Here is a 10,720-nt window from a genome sequence, read left to right as displayed (position 1 = left end):
GGAGCTTGTCTTTTTACACTCAAAAAAGTTACTCTGAACATGACATGACACCACGTAAATTGCCATTGTGTTAAGATATATGTCTGAAAGTGGCTTTCAGACTGATTTAGACTGACTTTAAGCCTGTGTGTGAAAAAGCACAGCCTTCTCATCTATCTGAATGAGGCCGCTCCTCCAGGGGATGCAAGGCAGAGAGCTCTGCAACAAAACAGACACAGTTAGGTTTACATTCATTGTTTCTCACCAAAACACATTGTGTGTCTTTGAGGTCTCATAAACATGGTGAATTTCAGACCTGCACATTGATGTCTCCTTCCCTTCATTTTACAGTGCGCTGCTGCTGTTCTTGACACATTAGTATCAGTGGAATAGTGTGAAACCATTGGCGGGAGTGTCTGTCACCTCTTCTGTCTGTTTGAGATTGTGCATACTGTATGCAGCTGTGTGCATGTGCACAAGATACAAACATGCAAATGGTGACCCACCCATCAAAACAATGCCCAAGAACACTACAAGCTACAAACTCCGCAGGGCGGCTTTATGTTTAAGGTAGCAAGTTTGTTAAGAAACTGGAGACCATGTTGTGACGGGATCACACCAGCAAAAGCGCAATGTGTAAGACCTGGCTGCCTGTCAAAGCCTCCTCCCAACAGACAGGGGCCAACACTGCTGCTCACTAAACTATTTGCTGTAGCCAATTTTGGCTGTAGCTGCAGATCGCTAGTCAGCTGAGTTAGCCGTGCAGCTAGTGGTCCTATTAGCTGACTGAGCCTGCCCAGAGCAACAGGGGATTGTTTGTGTTTACACTGAGGACAACTGAACTGGGCTCAGCAGCCTCCCACCACACAGGACCAAAGGAGGAAGTGGAAAGTTTGATTTGCTTTCTGTCAAATTTGAAAGTTTTGCAATCAGTTAACTTGGTAATTAAGAAAAACTTGAATTCAGAAGCTGAAATTAGTGCAAGAACGTTTTGTTTCTTTCCGTTTTGTGAGTACGGTTTGTTTATTTATTGGACTAAAAAAGCAAGGAGGGCTTGTGAACCGCAGCAAACTTGCAGCTTTTGTAGTCAGCATGCTACAGTAACTTCAGTAGATTTCTCTGCAACAGCGTACACAGACGTCTTTGATATGATGTAATAACTGTTACTTTGTCACATTCTGGCTGATAATGTCAGTTCACTTTTTAAATGTTTTCAACTAAAATTCTGAGCACATCTGACACATTGCACCTTTAAAATCACTTTTTTGCAGGGTGTGCTTTGTTATTCAGGCTCTTATATCAGTCAGTATCTGGTGTCAAAAACAGCTCTCACATTGGTGCCACCAGGGACAACAGCTCAATGTGATTTCAAGGTAACAGCGAGAGACTCAGCCATGATGCTTTACTCGTAAAGTAAACAGCAAATGTCCAACTTGATGTATGTACACTGGTACAGTGCACTTCTTTTACTGCGATCTTTCTCTTTCTGACTCTGACACTGAATCCCTTGCGCAGCACTCAGGGTGATTTTTGCTTCACTGTTTCGAAGAAATGCTTCGGTTTCGGTCTCGACCGGGAAGTGAGAGACGGAAACACTTCATGAATAGAGTGCAAAACAGTTCAGTATCCATACTTTAACAGTCCCTTTGACGGCTAAATTATTGATCTTTCAAATTAATCTGTAAAAGCAGCAGGATGGTGACCTTTCAGACATCCGTTTTTTTTTTTTTTAGTCTCCCGGTCTGATGCGTTGTGAGCACTCAGCCTTACCGGCTCAATGATTACTTTGCACTCCTCCTCAGGCCCTGCTCGCTCACAGCTGGTCACTCTGTCTCGTTTTTAGGGCAGCTCGCCTCTTTCACAGAATGGGTTTTCAAGTGCAGACGCTGGAGACTCTTTATGTCTCACTCTTTTAGTTTAGCAAAGTCCTTCTTGGTCAATAATGCATGTTCCTCCCGTAAAGGCCACTGCTGGCAGGGGATGAAGAGTTTGTCCTGTTTGACGTGTTGTGTGAACATGAACGGACCTATGTGTAGATCATAATGTACAGAACACATAAAAGAAGGTGTGACTTCTAAACTAAATGAACTTAGTGGAAGTGATGTGACCACAGCTTGCAATTGTGAAATAACGCATCAATATATTTTAAATATTTTACAGACATACTGAGCTGCTGGTGTCTGCATGAAATTAAGGGCCCTTTTACACTTAACTTGTTTGGTTCAGACCTTTCAGTTTGATCCAAAGCAGAATTAAAAGAGCTGAACCTTGGTCTGAGGTAAAGAGGTGGCCTCGGCGTGGATCAAACAGACTTTCAGACAGATCATAGCAAGTTAGGACAGGCTTTCATCAGAACTGGAAAACGGAAAAATGAGTCGCGGTAGCAAATGCAGAGAGGAGGAGAGCAAGACTTTTATTGAAATATGGTCTGACAATTCAACTGGAAAAAATGGCGATATTTTCCAGGTATTTTTGGCGAGGATGAGTCAGAAAGAACGAGGACATTTATTTGGTGAATTCAAACTAGAGCTCTGCATTTGAAGTTGCCATATTACTGTTATTATGCTGTCAATGAAATGAAATGAATCTCCTCATTTATTTCTCTCCATTAATTCAAACAGCGATTGACGTGCCACGAGTTGTATTGACAATGCGCTGACGTCAGATGTGAGCCAATCTACAAACCCGTCAATGTCACGGACAGGAAGACGCAGCCCTGCGCAGGTGATGACGACAGGATGGAGGTATGTCGAATGACTAACTGCAATGTGAAATTAAAACTAGCTGCATCAAATGTACACAAGGGAACATAACCACAAACCTTGGTTTAGACGTTCAGGTGTGGAAGCAGCCTAAATGTCAATCTTTTAGCTGTAACTACCTTAACACAAGTTAGCAATCAAGCTAAGTTGAGCTGCTTTAGTCATGTTTCATAACTCATATCTGTAGTGATGTTATTTCTTTTGTAGTTTTAGGGAAATGATGGATGAGGATGAACTCTTATGAACATTTACATAAGCCTCAACTGTACATTGTGTTCCATGCTTTTAGTAAATGCTAGCATGCTAAACTAAGATGATGAACATGGCAAATACTACAGCTATTAAACATCAGCATGTTAGAAGTGTCACTGAGCACTTGCACATACTGTTTTATGATATTTTTTACCTCTTAAATCTGTGCACCTTCATCCCAATCTCAATCTCAGATCCTATCAGAACATCACGTGTGAGCTCAATGTCCTCCTGTGCGTCATCTCCATGCATCTTGTCTTGAATTACCTGCTGCCGGACAGAGGATCCATATTCTGATATGCATCTTCAGTGTCACATATAGGATGCAGTCAGTGTCCCTGCTTCATAACCTGTCACAATTATCCATCTTATTATTTGGGTCGTATAATTTAATCAATGATATAAAGATTTTATAGAAAGAAAATAATTGCACTTGATTCATAAAATTGATAGTTGAGCAGCCATTAAGCTGGGGGTTGCAATGCATCACTCAGTGCCGACACACTCAAACAGGCCTACCAGACCTGCTCAGGTATTCATATGATCAGTCTGACAGATATGAATGCATCTCGTTAAGATCATGAGAGATATCCAGAATCTCCTCATCCATCCATGACCCTGAAGTGCTACCTGCCACACCTTCAGCTGCGTTAGGCTGAAAATTGTTAAAATTTCTTTATTGTTACTATAGAAATTAACTTTCTATTGGACACATCCTGACGGTGTCCGGATGGTGTGCATTCGTTAGTTTTCAGACTGACAAAATCAGATGGTACCAGACCGATGCAGATGCTTTCTATTGTGTTAATTGGGTAGTCTACTGTCTTATATTACCTGATGATGATAGTATGAATGTTTCTGGTTCAGCTTTTGATAACAAAGATAATCTAAGATCACCCCAGTTTTGCGTTTCATGCTTGACTCACTATATGAAAAACTGTAAAAAGGAACCAAAACAAAATTTGGCTTTGAGGACAAATTAGCTCTAAAACAAAGATACACTGATTCTTTGCTTACATTCTTTTAGTTGAGGCTTATGTAAATGTTCATAAGAGTTCATCTTCATCCATCACTTCCCTAAAACTACAAAAGAAATAACATCACTACAGATATGACTTATGAAACATGACTAAAGCAGCTCAACTTAGCTTGATCGCTAACTTGTGTTAAGGTAGTGACAGCTAAAAGATTGACCTGCCAGATTAAGGCAGGTCAAGGTCAAGGTGGACAAATCACACAATATAACAAAAGAGTTAAAGACAAAAGCTGAATACGTCCTCTGCACAATCTTTTCTCGATCATTTGCAAACGTCCCCAACACCAGATGCAACATTATGTTTCCCCTTGTCTGTTTGCATGGTACAAGCATTATGTTGATTGATAATCCGCAGATAGATGCTACAACAGTGTACAAGCTGGGGAGCTATCAGGACGTTTCGCATTTTGTCAAACATAGTACGACAAATCAAATAAGACTGTTTATTATCCCGTTAGAAATGAGTAGCCCCTCAGCCATAACAAACTCATAACTCTGTGATTCTTAAGAAAAGCCCAGCTGAGGATAATGTGTTCACAGCTGAAATGTTCTGGGCTGTTCGCCTTTCTAAATATCGTTGAGGACATGAGGGAAACTCAATCATATGGTTGAGCTAGCTTCCCATTCACATCCATTTCTTACAAATTGCTCTTTAAAATGTCACCGACTGCAGAGCCACTGTGAGCATGAAAAATCTTTCCTTGAGGGAAGGATGGGAATATTTTATGGTCCACGGTGCACTTTTGGCCATATGTACATAGCTGCAGTTCCAACTCTGAATGCTTGGGGACAAGAAACTAAAAGTGAAACTGATTAGCAAGGAAGCTTGTTCTTTGCTTGAAGGCAGATGAAAGACTTTTTTTTTTTGACTGAGATACACTGGCCTTATATTCATATTTCACATTAACATATTTTTATTCCAGCATTCCTAAAATCGCTAAAATAGGCAGAAGAAAGAGAGACTGCATGTGTTATCAAACTGCAGTTTATTAGCACATTCAGCAGCTGCAGAGCAACATTAGCCCTCAGCAGGGGGCTGCCATGGACACATGCATGTGCACAGCAGCTTACATGCATATGCGTATTAATGTTTCGAATAAACAGCTGAGAGAAGTAGCAGCCTTCTTTAGTTAAATCTGACCCTTGTGTGAAAATGATTTCACGGCAGGATTCACACTAAGATTTAAGATATTAACATAAACTCATAAGCTGGTCACTCAGTCAAAACTTAGAAAGGAAAAAAACTCACAAACATACAGGCTTAACATGCATGGACTGATTACACCTACTTTGTGGTGTTTTATTCAACATCCTATTAATAATGCATCATGTTTCCAGTGGTGAACGTAACTCGGTACATTTACTGTGGGTAAAGCTGGGCTGGGTAACACTGAAGAAACCAGCGAGAGTAAGCTGGATTTAGAAAGCATAACCAGATCCCCAGAACACATGACCACAAGGCCTGACTACTGCTGGAGGACGAGTCCATGACTCCAGTGACTCCATCACTGTCAGTGCAGGTCCAACTACTTCATGTCTCATTAACATTAACATGTAACAGCTAACATTATCATAATGAATGAACATGGCACAAACAGCAAACATGGCAAATTTCTCCAAAATCAAAACAAAACAGACAATTACCAGCATGGCGTCACTTTTCAGGCCCTTCAACCCCCTCAGGTGTCACTATTGTTGCCATGCTGCTGTTGACTCTGATCTGACCTCTTCATCCAACCTCTTTCTGGTTGTAGCCGTCTGTCTTTCTTGTCTTTCTTTCTTTCTTGCTTTGTGTAGCAGCTTCAGCTTTGTGTCTGCGGATATCTTGTGGAAGAGTCCAGTCATGTGCAGTGAGTGCACAGGCAGGGTGCATGTGGGCAGGCAGGTATGTAGGCAGACAGGCAGGAAGCCCATCCAATCATTTCATTCAGCCTCCGTGAAATTACTTATTACAGGCCTGCAGCAGCAGCCCGGATTTTTTTTTGTAAGAGCATTTGATTGATTTTGCTTTCTTTTGCACATTTAAAGGGTAAACATACATTTACTGTTTACTTTTGTATTAGATGGAGATCACAAGGAAGCCAGTGATGAATTAGTGTGTAATGCATGGCTGATCTGGCCTGTCAGCAAAGAGAATATAAAATAGATGTTTGTGCTTCTTTTCATAACAAAATGCTTCAGAGCATTTTATTTTCTCATTTTAAATATTTAACAATAATTTATTATGCTTCCTGGCTCTGAATTAAGCTTTGTAGCTGCTGGGGGAGCTGGTACTGGTATCTAATGCACAGTGGGTTTTTAGAGTTATTCAGTGAAAACATCTGCCTGCTGCATCTGGAAACTACACTGATGAGAACGTAAAGCCACAGCATAGTCCCAAAACAATGTGCTGAAAGACACCAGAATGTTCTGGAGAGCTGAGGGGAGCTGCAGCATCAGGTGATTCAATCATTTCATCTGTTGTTAATACAGAATATTGATTATTGCTGCTTTCATGATCCATTTTTTACTCAAAGTCAAAAACAAGGACTGAAAAATTGGGGATACTGGGGAACTGTTCCATCATGCTGGACTGTCACTGCGACATCATGCAGGTTACCTGTGAAAATACTTAGAAAATACTGAGGATACCACAAATTCTAAAGAGAATCATATCTCAGATTATTCACTGTCTCCCTTTTTGGAGCAGATTTCACAGTTCCGCTCACATTACTGAACTCTGAGAAGACTTGCAAGAGAAGTTCTTCAGCTAATTAAAACTTAGCGCAGATGAAGCCAACGTTAAAATAAAGTCATTTTCCTCTTGTTCTTGTCATGACTAAGTGACTCAACCTCCCCAGGCTGCTGTGTTGGTATTAACAGCTTGATGTTGCCATAGAGATAGAAACTGAGATTAAGGTAACAGCTCAGGTTGCCATTGAGACTCAGCTCTCAGGTGGTTTGGCTCTGTGTGTGATTTTAACACATTCCTCTCTGATAAACACCTGTTGCACTTCTGCAGTGGTTAGACTTGAGTGGTTTGAGTGGTTTGACTGTGGGAACTGATGACTGTACTGTAAACTTTCTGACAAGCTATGCTAAAGATATCTTCCAGTTCACTGCAGCGTTTCACTGAACCCACTGCCCTGGGTCGTGGTGAAATATATATTTGAAACTAGCTGAAAAAGCTTATAAATATTTCCATAATTGCATTCTAAGCAGTTCTATAAATTCTGTTGAGGAAATACGCAGGCAAATGTCAGACGAGGTGCTGAGGCTTGGCTCTTTGAAATTCATGTCTTTCACAGCATTTTCAGTCCTCTCACGTTATCATAGGCTTCTGTTTTTACTTATAAGTTATTCATACCTTCATAATTTAGCAACAAACACAGCAGTCCTGCAAACTGGCCAATCGTGCACTGAGTGTTTCAGCATTAGACTCAAGTTCCTGCAGAGTTTTCGGCTGAAGGGAGAGAACAGCGTGGGGATAAGTAGGTATCAGTCCGATTGGAGCTCAGCAATGAATGAAGAGGACAGACCTAAATTATTCACATGCTGACTACCTTTTCATTAATCTCTGAGAACTAGAAAGTGCTTCACCTCCACAGGAGTTAATAATAGCTCCTTTAAAGAAGTGAAAGGATGGAGGAGAGGCTAAACTGCTGAGGCCCAGAGTAATTGAAATCAGTGAGTCTTCCCTTAACCTTAAGGCACTGGACATGCTGGTGCATTTCAAATGATCTGTGTCCACGTGGTGCCTGGGATGTTTACTTTGCAGGCACTCAAAGCAACTGCGCTGAGGATAAAGTTCAAGATCAAGATGATCAAACTGACATTTTTCTGTTTAAAAGGTCTGAAGATAAAATGATTGGATCATCATTGGATTCCATAGCAGTGCTATGATCTTTCCCCCGTGCCTCTCATTGAGATTCAATCTAATGTTTAATACATCACATATGGAAAAACTGTATCATTGGGTTCAGTCTTGACACTCTCATCTACTCCATCGTCTGCCTCCATGTTTGCTGTCGCTCTTCAGTCTCCACCACCATAAAAATAACATTTAAGGGAAAAAAAAAACAGGTTTAATATCAGTTTATGGGCACTGGAAGACTTTTTCTTTTGAAGCATCTCAGGAAATGCAATTTGTTGTTTTACAGCACTCAAGATGCAAGGCTAAAAATCGTCAAAAGTTGAAGGAATTTATGTACGTTTGCAAGGCAAAAATTGTAACTTCAATGCTTAGCTGGTGTGCTCACGTTAACCTCTCCCCTGCCTGGGAAACCGTATACTGCGATTCTAGAATCAATGGTGAGAATCGATGTGCATTTGCAGCTTTGCATCATTAGGAAAATCCCTTGTCCCAAAGCACAGAGGTTCCTCTTATCAGTTGGTGTTCAAAGTTATTTTGCAGCTGTCCTCCGCTCGTTTCTGAACATCTTTTTGTCCCTGTGTTTTCTGAGCCGTCTCTTGTGGCTAACACCCACTCTGGCGGAGAATTGATAATAGCTTGAGGATTAACTTCAGAGACGCACCACGTGTCCTGGGAGTCCCCGTGTCCCTCTGCTGGAGCATGAAGTCAACAAAGGACAATGCCTTGTCCTCACATAAGGCTGGATGTCAAAGAAGCACAGCTCTGGAGGATATTGATTATTGTTAGTGTTTATCCGTGGTGGATTGGGAGCTATGACAATCCCGCCAGCAGTCGTGAAGCTATTAATCCTGAGGAGAGATTCATTTTGCAAGTCGACCATGCGCAGGTCAAGAGCATCGGCTGCAGAGACAGACCATCAGGAGACAAAACGGCGACGCAGCTTAGAACGCTGGCAATAGTTACTGTAGCTGCTGGAAACATTTAGACTTCAGTACAAAGTCTCTTTTTGTTTGTCATCCATTGAACACAATATCTTAGGAACACCTGGAGGGAATATCTTTAAATTTTGCACCAATGATCACTTGGACTCGACTCGAGGATGAACAGATTGGATTTTGGTGCTCAAAGGTCACTGTGACAACACAAAGCATTTGTTTGGTCATAACCGAAGAGTTCACAGGCTAATTGTGACAAATTTTCACACATGCAAGTGATGACGTTTTATATCCAAAAGGTCAAAGGTCACTTTCGCTGTGACGTGATAATGTTCTGTAAAAACACTTTTCTGCCCATTATTGAGCACCAGAACACAGGAACAGAAAGGCAGATTGTGACCATGTTTGACACGTGTTCAGAGACTGAAACGGTGACACTAATCTTGGTGTTCACCTTGAAACTGTGCTGATTGTGTAGATCTTCTGTGCTGTCGGCTTGAAGATGTGTGTGAAGCTTCCGTGTTTTGCATCAACATCCATTGTGGCACAACACAAGCTCATTGGTTCTGCTGATATTGATCTTCAGGTGACTGTTGTTGCACCATGTGATGAAGCTCTCTGTCAGTCCTCTGAACTCCTCTGTAACAATAGTCTCCAAAAGAAGATGGCATGTTTCTTACTGGAAGTTATTCATTGGAATAACCAGCTGAGCCCACTAACAAACAGTGTATATAGCTCCCTCTCAAATAGCTGAATCAAGTGAATTAAAGTTAATATTGGATTTTCTAAATATATCTGTGCAGCTGTGCAGCCATTTGGCCACCAGTTATTACCACCAAACAGAAGATATCATAGCTGTCAGGATCCTGATGTCTCCTACTCAAAATTAAATTTAGGAGGCTAATTACTTTTTTGTTTTTCTTCTCCCACTTGGTAGCTCATTAAGTCTAAACATGTATGATTTAACATGGCAGTAAGGCTAGTTAGCCACAGCATGTACGTTTTCAGAGTGTTTTTACAATGACTGTAGAATGAGGCTGGTTTCCAATCTGTGGCGGTGCAGAAACCATCCTATTAACACGTTTCATCTCAGAGCAGCCATTGTTCCTGAGAAATTACTGGCCGAGTGGCTTACAGGCATGAACATGAAAGTCACCTTCCAACCATTCTGTGGCAGTAAGTCTCTAAACAGGCAGTCATATCATGTAATTACACACATGATTATAGTTGTTGTATCTCTCCTTTCATATTTCAGTAGCCGCTGCTGATGTGTTCCCATCAGTGGATGTCCCAGTGACCTTGGCATCTATGAAACAGGGGGTTGCTGCATTGGACACAGAACAATGACACATTCTTTTGTCTTCCCTGCCTCTTAATTAAATAGAACAACAAGACAAGCTGGATACATAACTCCCACTACACTGTTTTCTGGCAAATGCTGAATGTCATTGCTCTCAATGCTAAAAAACACCACGCTTTAATTTAGGACACTGTGTCAGTCTCTCCGTTCTGTTCTGTTTAACTAATCTGGACCCAAAAGCAGGACTCTGACACACAGCTTGTGGTGGTTTAAAAGCAGATTTATTAACCAGAAGTTAAGATGGAGGTTTGGTAAACTGGACCAGCAGCAGAGCAGTAGGCTGCAGGCGGACTGGCAAACGCTGAGCGAAGCAGGCAGACAGAGAGCACAGAGGGCCAATGAACCAGCGGCACAGGGGAACACAGGATCAAACAGGACACTGCAGCAGTGCTGTGTCGTGGATGACTGGATGGCTTGCAGGTTGATTGGCAGCTGGTGGGAAAACGAAGCATCACACGCAGGCAAACACGCACATGCAGAGAGAGAGAGAACAAACGGGGACCAGCAAGAAACACAAGGGAGGGATAAACAGACACACTAAGG

This window comes from Chaetodon trifascialis, chromosome 14, assembly GCF_039877785.1.
Source record: "Chaetodon trifascialis isolate fChaTrf1 chromosome 14, fChaTrf1.hap1, whole genome shotgun sequence".
Taxonomy (NCBI): domain Eukaryota; kingdom Metazoa; phylum Chordata; class Actinopteri; order Chaetodontiformes; family Chaetodontidae; genus Chaetodon; species Chaetodon trifascialis.
The sequence above is the reverse complement of the archived record's forward strand: the minus strand, read 5'-3'. Positions refer to the sequence as shown.